The sequence below is a fragment of the Acipenser ruthenus genome, chromosome 14, assembly GCF_902713425.1.
Source record: "Acipenser ruthenus chromosome 14, fAciRut3.2 maternal haplotype, whole genome shotgun sequence".
NCBI classification, from domain to species: domain Eukaryota; kingdom Metazoa; phylum Chordata; class Actinopteri; order Acipenseriformes; family Acipenseridae; genus Acipenser; species Acipenser ruthenus.
The window spans coordinates 21,369,972-21,383,853 of record NC_081202.1 but is presented as its reverse complement, the minus strand read 5'-3'; the positions used below and the strand labels follow the sequence as shown (position 1 = coordinate 21,383,853).

Genomic DNA, 13,882 nt, shown 5'->3' with positions numbered 1-13,882 from the left:
CATGATAGCTCAATATTCTCCTTCTGAACACTCTTATTCAGAATACCGTTTACCATATTCGGAATATGCTGTTTACATGAGTGGAATACTTGTTAAAGGCTTCTAGTCAAAACGTTTGTTATTGAATTTTACTTTATTTTAGTATTTCCTATTTTACCATTTTTTGTGGTATTCTAACCTAAAGGGGGTAGAAATCTGAACGCTTCTACACTGAACTCTGCAGTTGCATTGCCCTGCTAATGGACATCAGCTCCCAGCCAATTTGGATCTTAATTTGCAAAAATAACATTGCTTTTGCAGCCTCTGTGCTAACGATTATGTATTACTATTTTTGAAGCTGATATATTCATTAACAAGTACATTTACTACACAAGTCTAATTGATTGATCAATAAATAAATAAATAAAACAGCTTGTAGATACTAGAATGACACAAACAACAACCATTTTAAAGAAGTCACTTGCAGTCATGTTAGTACTGTCTTGAGATTAACATGGATTATGGAGTTTAACAAACATGTCTTCTCACATACAAATACGCCAGTTTATAACTATAAAACATCTTACAACAGACTGCAATTTCATTGTATAAAATAATTTGATCCACAGTGCCCTCTAGTGATACAGCAGTACTTATATTGAATTAACACACATTTTTAAAACTACAAACCTCAGAAAGACAGCTCATATCTCAGTGGAACTCCTTGGGCAATAAAAGACATTCACTCCTGTTGCTTTCATTGCTACAATAGCGGACACATTATCCAGCAGTAAGCATGTCAATCTTACAAATTCCTTTACTACAATTATAACTGCATATTACAATTGTAAAGTTTTCAGTAAGACATTCTCTAATCACATATAAATGCTAAGCATTAATATGTTTTTTTTGTAGCTATAGATAATTACTGTACATAGAATGATGCAAAAGCCTGGCCCTTAAAAGGGGTGGGGAAAAAAAAAAAAAACACAAAAAAACTACATTAATAACATCAGCCACACAAAGATTCTCGGGTGCTGAAAATGGTGCAGTGTGATTTGAACCCTATACTGCAGATAAGCTCACAACGGTTCATATGAACCAATCAGAAAGGATGGCAACTATATATATATTAGGAATACATGGATAATGATCTTGCAGTGGTGGGCCTAAACATGGCAACTGTTTAGATCATTAAAATATGGTCCTTTATGTAAGGCTATGAAAAACAACATCTCTAACGGTGAATGTGAGTTTGCTTTTATCTTAAGAATGTACAACTTCAAGGAGGTTCCATTTTAGTTGTGACATTGTAATACATGGTATTAAATCACAATGATATATGTGTTACCGGTACTATTATATGTATTTATACTATTATAAATACACACATTAGACTGTGATACAGTTGTTTTGTAAGATACTTATTTACCTTGTTTAAATGCTAAAACTTCACTCTGCAAAAAAAAAATCTACAAATCAGTGGTTGGAGAGGCCAGTTGCTAAGGGAACAACATACAGCCTAGCTGGAAGAAGCCCATATCTCTGCTTCCTGAATAGTAATTTCTGAGAGGATTGTAAATGTTAAAATAGTAACATATTTTTTGAAGAAAAATGACATACATATATGTGATATTGGAAACATATGCAGTTGTAACAGTATGTACAATTATATCAAAGTAATTTTATATATCACAATTGCATGTGCATATTTATAATGGAAAATAGGGTGATGTTTGTAATTATGTAAAATCAATCTTAGTTAAAGTATTTTCTTTGTACCTTCAGTGTTGTTATGGCCTCTTTGGTTTGCTGTTTTGTTGTTTTTTCGCATCTGTTCTTGACAAGTAGCTGTTTTTCGTTGCCAGTCGGGTTCGCAAAGCGTTCCACCATGTTTGTTTATGTTTTGAAAGGGAATTCCGTGACGTCATAGTGCCTGAAATTATAGGTATGGTTTTTGTTGTGTTATAGAAAAGGGCGGGAATTAGGCAATATGATTAGTTGTAATGCTTGCAGCAAATTTCACACAGTTATGCATTAGTTTCATATTACACTATGGAAATATAACTCAAGTATTTATATACTTGCATTCTCTTATGCTGTACTGTATTTTGTCTTGACAGTTCATAATCAATATGTCACAGTTTCTCACTGTTGCCAAAAACCTCATAAGGACTGCTATGTGCTGAATTCTCAAGCTCTTTACTCTGAATCGTTACTAACATAATGAAAAAAAAAATTATTGGGTTCATTTTATTCTGATAATTATGAGTAAACATCTTTGGGAATAAACCCTACTCAAAGACCACATAGAATCAAACTCGGTTCCTAAGTGTAAATGCCTCATGTTTTTTTTATTATGTATTTTTTTTTTTATATATATATATATATATATATATATATATATATATATATATATATATATATATATACACACACACATATACATACACACACACACACACACACACACACACACAACAGATGCACTCAGAGTGCCTCAATAGTCAATGGCTCTGATTCACTTCCTGCTTTTTGATTGGTAAACTAAGTATGGCACTGTGACGAAGTGCCCGCCCCTGTGTGTATTTTCTGTGTTATATGTTGCATGTGTTAATGTTGGTGTATAGTCATTGGTACACAGGATATAAATGGGTGTGTGCAGCACGAGTATTTAAATTGTATAATTATATTTAGGCACGGGATCACTTCACGTGCATTTAAAGTATAGTATGTGAGCACGGGGTTGCACAGAATTAATTCACATGCTGGGATTCAAGTGAATAATTAATTAGTAATTGAATCCCAGCACAACAGTATATATAGATGCACGTTTGACTCACTCGGGGTTGTGTGTTCAGGGCGAAAGAACGGGAGAGAGTGAGGAGAAAGAGAACGAGAACGAGAAAGAGAAAGTGAGCAATTGCTACGTGGTGGTGTTCGTCCCTGTTTGTTAGTGTGTGTTCGTTTTTGTTTATCTCTTATTTTGGCGTGAAGTGCCGTGTCTTGTGTTTTGTTTGTACAACCTTTTTATTTTCTGTTCTGTTTATTAAATGCTGAGCGAAACCATTCACTCAGCTCCACCAAACCACACCTCTCTGTCGTTTTATTTCCTGGCTCTGGTCTGACGCCACCCACTCCGGCCGTTTTTGTCACAGGCACACTTGGGGCCTAATGCACTAAACGGTGGTAAATTACCTGAAATACTGCATGGAAACAGAAACCCATACTGCGCACAAAAGGAAGACGTGACTGCTCTATTCACTAATATAATAATATGCACGAATAAGGCAAGCTAAATGATTCATTTGCCAGTCATCATAGCACGCGTTACACACCCTTTATTTTAGTATATGGGCACTCCAAAGGACAGGTAGTCTGGCTCTCACTTTGTCAGAATAACAGCGACCAAGAAAAAATACAGTTTTATAAGGTTACTTTTAATCAAGGGTTTTGTGTATTGAGCAACGCAGAAGGCTGAGCGTACTGTAGAAAATCAGTGGTGCTAAATGTGCTGTTTTATTTTGCTACAGAATTAATTAGTTTGGTCTTGTTTTCAACATTTGTTGCAAACTGCAGCATAACTCAATGGCAGTGCTAACATAACACAGCGAGACTTGGGCATAGGAATATCGAGCATCCACGTCCAGCTTTGAAAAACTGCATCTGCACAGGCATGGAATCATGCGGGGATACAGAACTCTGAATGTCTTGCTTTGAGACGGTCAAAGAGGGGAAACAGAAAATAATTAACTGAAAACAATTTGTTTGTTTACCTTTACTTCCCTCTGGTTTGTTTTGAAGGTACTCCAGTACCGAAACGTTGGCTAAATATAAATGTGTTTCTTTTAAAGGGATTGTAAGTGTGCGTTTTATTTCTTTTTTTTTCTTCTAAGAAACTTTAACCTTCCAGCTGCTTATCCAGAGATTTTGACGTGCTGCACAGGCTAGTCACAATGTATGCAGTACTCACTGTTGTCTTTTCCATGACAAAAATGCTAATGTTTTCAGGGCTGAAATAATTCAGTGTAATTCATGTGTTAAAAGAGCACAACTGTCTCTTGGCCGTTTCGGCAATACAAAGTCATAATGGAAAAACATCATGGGATTTTATACAGCACTGTCTATTCCTACAATGCATCTTTCTTCCATTGAGAAAGCAACATGTTTGGAATTGGAATAAAGGAAATTATTATGTAATACAGTTCATGTGCAGTCATCTTTTGGTAAGTTGCATTTTCAGAGTCATATCGGGCAGCAGTGTGGAGTAGTGGTTAGGGCTCTGGACTCTTGACCGGAGGGTCATGGGTTCAATCCCCGGTGGGGACACTGCTGCTGTACCCTTGAGCAAGGTACTTTACCTAGATTGCTCCAGTAAAAACCCAACTGTTTAAATGGGTAATTGTATGTAAAAATAATGTGATATCTTGTAAGTCGCCCTGGATAAAGGCGTCTGCTAAGAAATAAATTATTTTTTATATTTATTTATTTATGTACAGTATTACAACACCGCATGTTAAAATATTGCCCTTAATCCACAAAACCAACGAAATACATCCTGTGTAGCCTATATTTGACATTCTATTTGTAGTGTTCTACAGTGTCTGAAAGCAGACATATGCGTTTATCATGTTTCCCACAAAACACTACTTGTGGTCTGCTCTATTTGTATTGTGATTTAGACAGACACCGTCTGGTTTCAATAAGCGGTAAACTTAACACGCACTGAGACACTTAGGAAAGTTAGCACCTTTACGTGGTATTAGGGGGAGAATTTGAATTCATTTCCATTGATTAGCATTATTAATTGTATGTAAATGACCCGCACAAGGTATTTTTTTCCACGCGATTCATTTCGCGCACATAGTTATTTGCTGCTGGTTAGTGAATATAGCAGGTGTACAAAGCACGCAGTAACGGGCTTACTGTGTGGTAAACTGGTTACCGCTGTTTAGTGCATGAGGCCCTTGGAGTTTAATCTCGTCCCAGATTCGATTGGTGCACGTAGTTAAAATTGTATTGTTTGAGTCCTTGGTTACTTGTCATACCGGCTATAGAAACTGTACATACTGTACCTTGTTTACATGGTTTTAGCAATCTATCACATTGAAGTATATGGTCATAAAAGTAAAACAAGGCAGGTTGCAATGGATTTTTCAAATTAATTTTGGTAGAAGCATATACATTTTTTTAACTTAAATTATTTTTTCAAACTAGAAATACTCTGATTATACTAGATTCATGTTTTATTCTTTTTATTTAATAGACAATTAGCTAGCAACAACTCAAGCTCATTTAGTGGAATAAGGCACAGTTCGCAAGTCTGAATAGTAAGTGATGAATTTTATATCTGTTGTGGTTTTTTTGTATGATTCACCAGTCTTCTTGCTCCGAGAAACATTTATCAGTTGGATCTCCTTTTAGAAAACTCTACTGCATTGCTGTTTAGGTACAGTACTGTGCAAAAGTTTTAGGCAGGTGTGAAAAAATGCTGTAAAGTAAGAATGCTGATGGCACTGCTGGACATCTTCCGATTGCGAAGGGAAGTAAGCATGATGTGTCTTTCATGGATATGGATTTGATTTAGATTTTTCTTCTGTTCACTCACTTTGCATTTAGTTAATTCATAAATATAATCTATTAACATGTCTATTTTTGAAAGCATTCTTACTTTACAGCATTTTTTCACACCTGCCTAAAACTTTTGCACAGTACTGTATGTGAACTAGGACATTTTCAAATTGGCACTAAAGAACAGTATGATACAAGATGTTGTTTCATGTTAAAACTGTGGTACAGCATGTTTTTATTTTGGTTCATCTAGCTACAATATTCATAAACAATCCTTCCTAGTTATTAATATTGTCAGTGATTTATATACAAAAGGCCTTTAGATTGTTGCTACTGTAGTTTAGGAAAGAAATTGTGCAAAGGCAACACTTCAGTAAATGCTTAGTGGATGTGTCCCTGTGTTTCTTCCAATATTGTATTTTTTCTACATTATGAACTATTAAAAACAACAACAAAAAAAACAGTATGTTTCATATGCTTATTGAAATGTTGGAATATAGTTAGCTTATAAGGTTAGCACGAGTATAATCACTGGCTTTATAATGCATTCCTAGCTTGTCCTAACAGAAAGGTCATGGTTGACCTTACCGGGACACGAAGCAGCAAAGCAGATGAAATGTAATGAACCTGAGAAGCAAACAAGCCTGGCTGATGACAGGGACCAGGATACAGTGGTGACACTGCCATTAGTCAACTCCACTGAGGTACACTCACTGCTATTTATCATTGCGCTATTTCTGAGTTTATAATCAAATTCCACACATCTGTCCTAAGAATCTTACAAGAGGAAAACCAATTTAGAAATGGAATACTTTCAAAATGCAGCCTCAAATAAAAAATGCAGGTCAATACAAGTAAAATTAAAACAAATTATCAAGATTCATACGCAGAACTGGAAAATATATGCAAAAAGAATCCATGTCTATGTGAAAATCTATAACTGTTTAATTATGTACCAACATAATGCAATAAACAATAAGCACACAGCCTCATGGTTTAGCCTGCACTCTGAACAATGTTCCAGTATTTATATACTGAATTTGTATTATATATATATATATATATATATATATATATATATATATATATATATATATATATATATATATACAGCTCTGGAAAAAATTAAGAGACCACTGCAAAATTATCAGTTCATATTCATTTTTAAACAACACAATTCTAATGTTTTAACTTAGGAAGAGTTCAGAAATCAATATTTGGTGGAATAACCCTGATTTTCAAGCACAGCTTTCATGCGTCTTGGCATGCTCTCCACCAGTCTTTCACATTGATGTTGGGTGACTTTATGCCACTCCTGGCGCAAAAATTCAAGCAGCTCGGCTTTGTTTGATGGCTTGTGACCATCCATCTTCCTCTTGATCACATTCCAGAGGTTTTCAATGGGGTTCAGGTCTGGAGATTGGGCTGACCATGACAGGGTCTTGATCTGGTGGTCCTCCATCCACACCTTGATTGACCTGGCTGTGTTGCATGGAGCATTGTCCTGCTGGAAAAACCAATCCTCAGAGTTGGGGAACATTGTCAGAGCAGAAGGAAGCAAGTTTTCTTCCAGGACAACCTTGTACTTGGCTTGATTCATGCGTCCTTCACAAAGACAAATCTGCCCGATTCCAGCCTTGCTGAAGCACCCCTAGATGAGTCCAATTTTCAGCTTTGCCCAACACCTGGTCATCTAATGGTTAGACGGAGACCTGGAGAGGCCTACAAGCCACAGTGTCTCGCACCCACTGTGAAATGTGGTGGAGGATCAGTGATGATCTGGGGGTGCTTCAGCAAGGCTGGAATCGGGCAGCTTTGGCATGAATCAAGCCAAGTACAAGGTTGTCCTGAAAGAAAACTTGCTTCCTTCTGCTCTGACAATGTTCCCCAACTCTGAGGATTGGTTTTTCCAGCAGGACAATGCTCCATGCCACACAGCCAGGTCAATCAAGGTGTGGATGGAGGACCGCCAGATCAAGATTTTCTTAGCATTATTCGAGGTCTGACAACACTGCATCTTTTTTGTTGTTTTGACCAGTTGTCATTTTCTGCAAATAAATGCTCTAAATGACTATTTTTATTTGGAATTTTGGAGAAATGTTGTCAGTAGTTTATAGAATAAAACAAAAATGTTCATTTTACCCAAACACATACCTATAAATAGTAAAACCAGAGAAACTGATAATTTTGCAGTGGTCTCTTAATTTTTTCCAGAGCTGTATATATATATATATATATATATATATATATATATATATATATATATATATATATATAGGTCTGTCACCATTTAGACCAATTGAATATACCCAATGAAATCAATTATTGAAATTAATTGCAATTAATGTAAATGCTGTGATGGACTGGGTGTTGAATTAAGAAAAATAACGTAAACAAACTGGTTAGTAAACACAGTATGTAAATAATGTAAAGTGTTTGGGGATTAGAACTAACAAGAGTTGATGAAATTAACCTGTAAATGATTATCATGTGCTGATTAAGAAAAACAAATAAGTTTGGGTTTAGGATAAAATAATAAATGTCATTTTTTATTTGAATGATATTTGGTGGCATTAGGACCCTGCATGGAACAACTAAAGTCAGGGTTGACTCCAGTTGGAGTAATTGGGGGTTTAACAAAGTGTTAATTGTCTAATTGTGTTACCTTTAAAAGTTTTTTTTTTTTTTTTTTTTTTTTTTTTTTTTACAATACTCTAGGTTGGTGTAGGGAAGGAGACAGTTGGAGTTTGTGTCTGAGTAAAATACTATTGGAATTGTGTACAGGGAAACTGAAACCTTGTGAACAGACTGACTACAAGTGGGATTGTGATTTTGGTTTGGTGCACGGGGTAACAGGATTAGCCTGCCTTGTATATAGTATAGGGTTGTTTATTGTTTAGTTAGAACCCAAAACCGGGTTAGGTTTTGTTTTGTTTTGTTTTCTTTTTCATTTTGTAAATAATAAACGTACGTTACAGCGTTTTCATTCAATACTGGGCTCCTGACTCGTGGGCAAAGACAAGACAACGCACTGCAAGCACGTGAATCAGTCACAATGCGTACATTTACAGTATGTGTAATAATACTGTATTGAATATAATTATCAAGTTTACATATTGTTCAAAATAGAAAAAAAAGTGAAACATGCCTTCACTGTTCTATTGAAAATGGGGCTTTATAACATTAAACACAAAGTTAGGTTGAGGGCGACTTCTTTGTTATTAGTAACAAGTGTTGTACTAAGCACTTTATTCCCTTATGGCAGTCATAGTGGTCTAAAGAAACATATACGCCATTGTGTATTACAACCTGTTTATCTTTGTGCTAAACTGCGGCATGCTTACATTTAACATTGTGGGTTGAGAGTACACAACTGTCATTCCTACATTTCTCAAAAGCACCCTTTCCTTAGAAGACTGTACCATTTGGACAGTTTCCCAGAATGTATTTTTCACATGAATTTTACTTGTGCATTAAGTTTCCACAAGCTACGTACAGTAGTCGCCGCGTATAGGAACACCTCCTAAGAGAACACTTCGCCTAAGGGAACACCCTTGTGGTGAAACTGATTTTTCCCATTGTAAATGCTCTGGCTAAAGGAACAGGAACTTTGCTTAAAAGAACACCTTCTTGGCACTGATAGCGATTAGTTCACAACTGATACAGTACTGTTTTTAAAAAAGCTTCTTGTCGTCGCAAGTGTGTCTTGAGGGACACTGACTGCTCTTTCCAGAACCGCCGTCATATAATTGAATTATTTTGTATTCTGATTTCCACGAGTGCACCTTGCTATAAAATGGTATGTAAACAAATGCCAAAATGCGCCGCTGTTTCTCTTGCTCTTGTTCGAGCTCTTGAATAAAACCTGCTTCAGACACAAGCCACTGAGCAATTTGGTGATTCCTGTTCTGGTGCATTGCTTCACCATTCTCTTAAAGAATGTGCATCTTTTTTATTTTATTTTTTTAATTTAGTAGTCGCCAATTGTTTTTTTAATTTTTTTCTCCCAATTTGGAATAGACAATTATTTTTTAGGCTCAGCTCACCGCTACCACCCCCACGCTGACTCGGGAGTGGCGAAGATGAACACATGCTGTCCTCCGAAGTGTGTACCGTCAGCCGATCACTTATTTTTCACACTGCAGGCCCACCGTGCAGTAACCTCAGAGCTACAGCATCGGAGGACAATGCAGCTCTGGGCAGCTTACAGGCAAGCCCGGCCAGACTACAGGGGTCGCTGGTGCGCGGTGAGCCGAGGACACCCTGAGAATATGCATATCTTATATATTGCTGCTGCATTTTGCAACGTGTGTAGGGGTGCTGTGTTAATTTAGTTTGACAGTTTATTAATGTTAAGTTAACCCTAAGCAATGGCCATTATTTTTGCCTCTGCCATTGTGATAGACCGAAACACACCAGCTAATTTCATAGTACATAGCGATTTAAGCTTGTTGACCGTGTTTTGCTTAGGTTTTATTAACGTTAAGTTTGTCTGTTACTTTATTATTATAGTTTAATAACATACACTTGCCTATTGTTTTGCTTTTACTTATTCAGTTCATTTCATATGTTGATGTACATGCGTCATGACAAGTAATACATATGTATTTATTTATTTATTGATTCATATGGTGGCTAACTCCGTCTTAGAGAACACACTGGCTAGCAGAACACTTCGCTTGCTTCACTTAGTCGGAGACTACTGTACTTGTAAAACCAAAAAATTGTTGCATAAATATTTTGAAAGTAACTTGTGTATTACAGTATATATTTGATCGGTTTGAAGACGTTTGACGATCCTGAAAAACAGTATGTGGTAGGAAATTACTAGGATACATTAGGTATGGTGAAAAACATTTCTCAGATATTCAGAAACCACAAATAAGACTCAGCAATAACACTCCACAATATGATTAAATGTTACAATACAAATAAGCACTTAGACAGTACATACAATAAATTATATATATATATATATATATATATATATATATATATATATATATATATATATATATATATATATATATATATAGACACATTAATGCTACTTGTGATTTATTTTCAATTTAATGGAAAATTGCAGACTGTCTGATTTGTTTAAACGCTGTCATTAAATATAGAACTGTGAATGATACAATCTCAGCGTTTGTTTGTCTTAAAATATAATGCAATCATTTACGATACAGCATTGATTTTCTGTTAAGAACCGAAATATTCTGCTCTAAATGGGTCATTTTTCAGTTGTTAATTCCCTTTCTGACACAGATAATGACCCTCAACTTCGCCTCATGGTATTAACTGACAGAGTAGTCATTACATACCGAGAAGTGAATGCTTTATTGGGGATTATGTCCTATTTTTGTTACTCTTCGTAGCCCCTTTCAAAAGGCACAAAATAATACATTAGTTTAGGTCAACGAGGACTACTAGGCTGACATCTCAGCGTTAAGAAGTATTACCTAATGGACGTCTTTTTCCTTGACCTCTAAGCTTTTATTCGCCTGGGGAACAACTTAATATGTTATTACAAGATGTATCCTTTAGGTCATCTAAAGCATAGAGATATCTCCCGTAAGGGAAAGGAGAAGAAAGAAAAAGAAAGAAAGCAGGTACAAGAACTCTTACCATATTTTTGTTTTTAATGTCCTACTCTTTACAGCTTAATGATATCCATGCCCACTGGTTCATATTATTTTAAAAAGGATTCCCCAGGATAAAAGATAATCACAGTTTCTGTCACTACTCTATTGGCTTTTATTTTAAAGCCAGAAACAAAACCGAACATATAAAATATAGAAATAACCAGGGGCATGGCCTGGTGTATCTTTGTTTTCAAATGAAAGTTATAAATGTTCACTCTTCATGGGATTTCATGTCTAATCATTTATAATTTCATGTAGTATACCTTCTCATTGAAAATACAACAACCACCAATAGACCTAGAGCTACAAACAAAAACAACTGACCTCCATGTCATACATAATCTGCAAGGGTGGTTTATTCTTCACTGTTTTACCATGCACCAACTGCTGCCTATCAAAAGCAAGTCATGTCATTACACAAAGCAAGTTCTTCTAATCTCAAGCTCTACCAGCTCACATCCATTCTGCAAGGCTATTGTGCTGTTTCTTGAGTTAGCAGACAACTTTTAACTCTTTGTTGCCACTCTAACTTGAGCAAGAAGGAGTGTAAAGTGACCCGTCTAAATTTAAGTAATGGAAATCATGTACACCACTTTGGATAATTAGACAAAGGCTTATGGAAGATTTGTATTTCTATCATTGAACACATTACCAATTCAGCCAATCAAAACAGATTAAAACTGACCTCTTGGGTAAACCTTTGCTATGTCAAACATTAAGGATCACTGAAAAGCTGATAGATTAAGCTTTCCTGACAATTTTTTTGTATTACCTATTTAAAACCACCACTCTCCTCTATAAAGTCAGAATCCCTTGTAAACATTGTAATGTACTGTAATGTTCCAGTTTCCCATGTGTTTTACCATATACTGTATATATATATATATATATATATATATATATATATAAAGAGGTTGGCACAGGTAGAAAATCTGTGTACATGGCTCTTTTTCGGGTAATGATGAAAAAAAATAAATCATATATATTAATGTTAATAATCTCTGTTTAAATACAGTTATTAAGTAAGGGATAAACCACGGTAAGTGTTGAATCGGTAAAATAATCCACCGTTTTGAGTGCCGTTAATTGGTAATTGACATTTATATTAATAGGCTACATTGTGTATGAGTTTGCTGGTGTGCCGTCATGAGTTCCGAGTCTGAACCTGAAATCCCATTGACACAGGCAACATATTGTGATATAAGTGAAGATAGCAACGAGGACTTTGTTTTAAATGAAGGTGGCATTAGAAAAATAAAAAGATGAATGAAAAAAATAAAGGAGAAAGCGGAAAGTAAGCGTTTTGCTGCACCTAAAACGGATGAAGAAGTTAATATTTTTGCAAGCGATCGATTTTCTGGAAGTACTCGCGCAAAATGTAAATGGGCTGTGAATCTGTTTGAAGTTTGGTTAAATGAAAGGAATTCAAAAGCGGACTTTAAATCTGAGATACGTGTAATTAGTGGAGATTTAGTCAATATGGATAATGCTACTTTGTCATACAGCCTTAGCTGTTTTGTAACGGAGAGGAGTACTGTGGTAATTCATTATACAAACTTGTAATGTGTATACAGCATTTTAAGACTGCAGGGACGCACTTTAAGTTTGTTAAATGACCCAGAGTTTGAAAGTTTTCACAGTGTTCTTGATGGGAAAATGAAACTCTTGGCCAAATCAGGAGTTGGTTTGCATAAAAAGAAAGCTAAAGTTATTTCCGAAGCACAAGAAAATATATTGTACTGTACTGTGTGCTGAAATTGGAAATCAATTATGTTTAAACAGTATAAAAGTATAGTTAATTGTTATTATAATTGCTGCTTATTAAAAAGACACACGCTTTTTTGTGAATTGTTTGTGACTGTGGTTTGTTAACGAATCCACGGTTTTCTGTGGATTCGTAGCTCAAAGTGTGGATTCGTTTATCAACAATACATCTGCCCCGCACTCCCCTTCTCTTTAATGCCACACTGCCACTTTAGTTAGACGATTCGTAGATATAATCCACTGGAAGATCAAAGGGTGACATCACAGAAATATTTTAATTAATGTTAAATTCGCATTGTGTTGCAGGATTCTTTGTAACATATATTGGCTATATCACGCTGTTATTAACATGGCTGTTATGTTCAGTTAGTAGTACAGCACCACTATTACATTATGGACTGTCGCAAAAGCTACCGTAAATTGAGCCAGCTGGGTTTTGACGGGAGTCGCAAAAGAGTTAGTGGAACATGTGCATCTGTTTGGTTGTAACAATAAAGTGCTGTTCCTGATCACTAAATTCTGTCTTGTGAATACATAACAATGGCATCCAAGCAAAGCATTGGGTGAAATTTCTTTACCAAGCAGGAGAAAACGGAATTTGCAAACTCTGCCAAGGAAATATCTACCTTATCATTCAAAAGGAGGAAGCACACTTAGGATGGGACCAAATCAAAACTTTGACAACCCGCTAATCGCACTTAACAAAACTGCGTTTTATGAGTAGAAGAAATAAGATACTTACAAAAAAAAAGAAAACACTATTTTGTTAGGTGCGATTAGCGGGTTGTCAAAGTTTTGATTTGGTCCAGGCCTTAATGTGCTCCACATTATTATTATTATTTTTTTATTTTATCTTTTTGGTAAGAAACTATATCTGGACAATAACTGTAAATGAAGCATTCTGTATTAGAATCCACACGGTT

At 35.6% G+C, this 13,882-nt stretch overlaps 1 protein-coding gene across 4 annotated transcripts in view; it reads right to left on the bottom strand.

Annotated features, from left to right (window-relative positions):
• LOC117419875 (chemokine-like protein TAFA-5) overlaps window positions 1–13,882 on the bottom strand; it is a 190,709-nt gene that overhangs the window by 89,550 nt on the left and 87,277 nt on the right. The window contains exon 4 of one of the 4 annotated variants that reach the window (XR_004547311.3): window positions 1,762–1,915. The exons of the other annotated variants lie outside the window; for them this stretch is intronic. The gene's annotated coding sequence lies outside the window, so the exon portion shown is untranslated. The remainder of the gene's footprint in view (window positions 1–1,761; window positions 1,916–13,882) is intronic. 4 annotated transcript variants of the gene reach the window in all.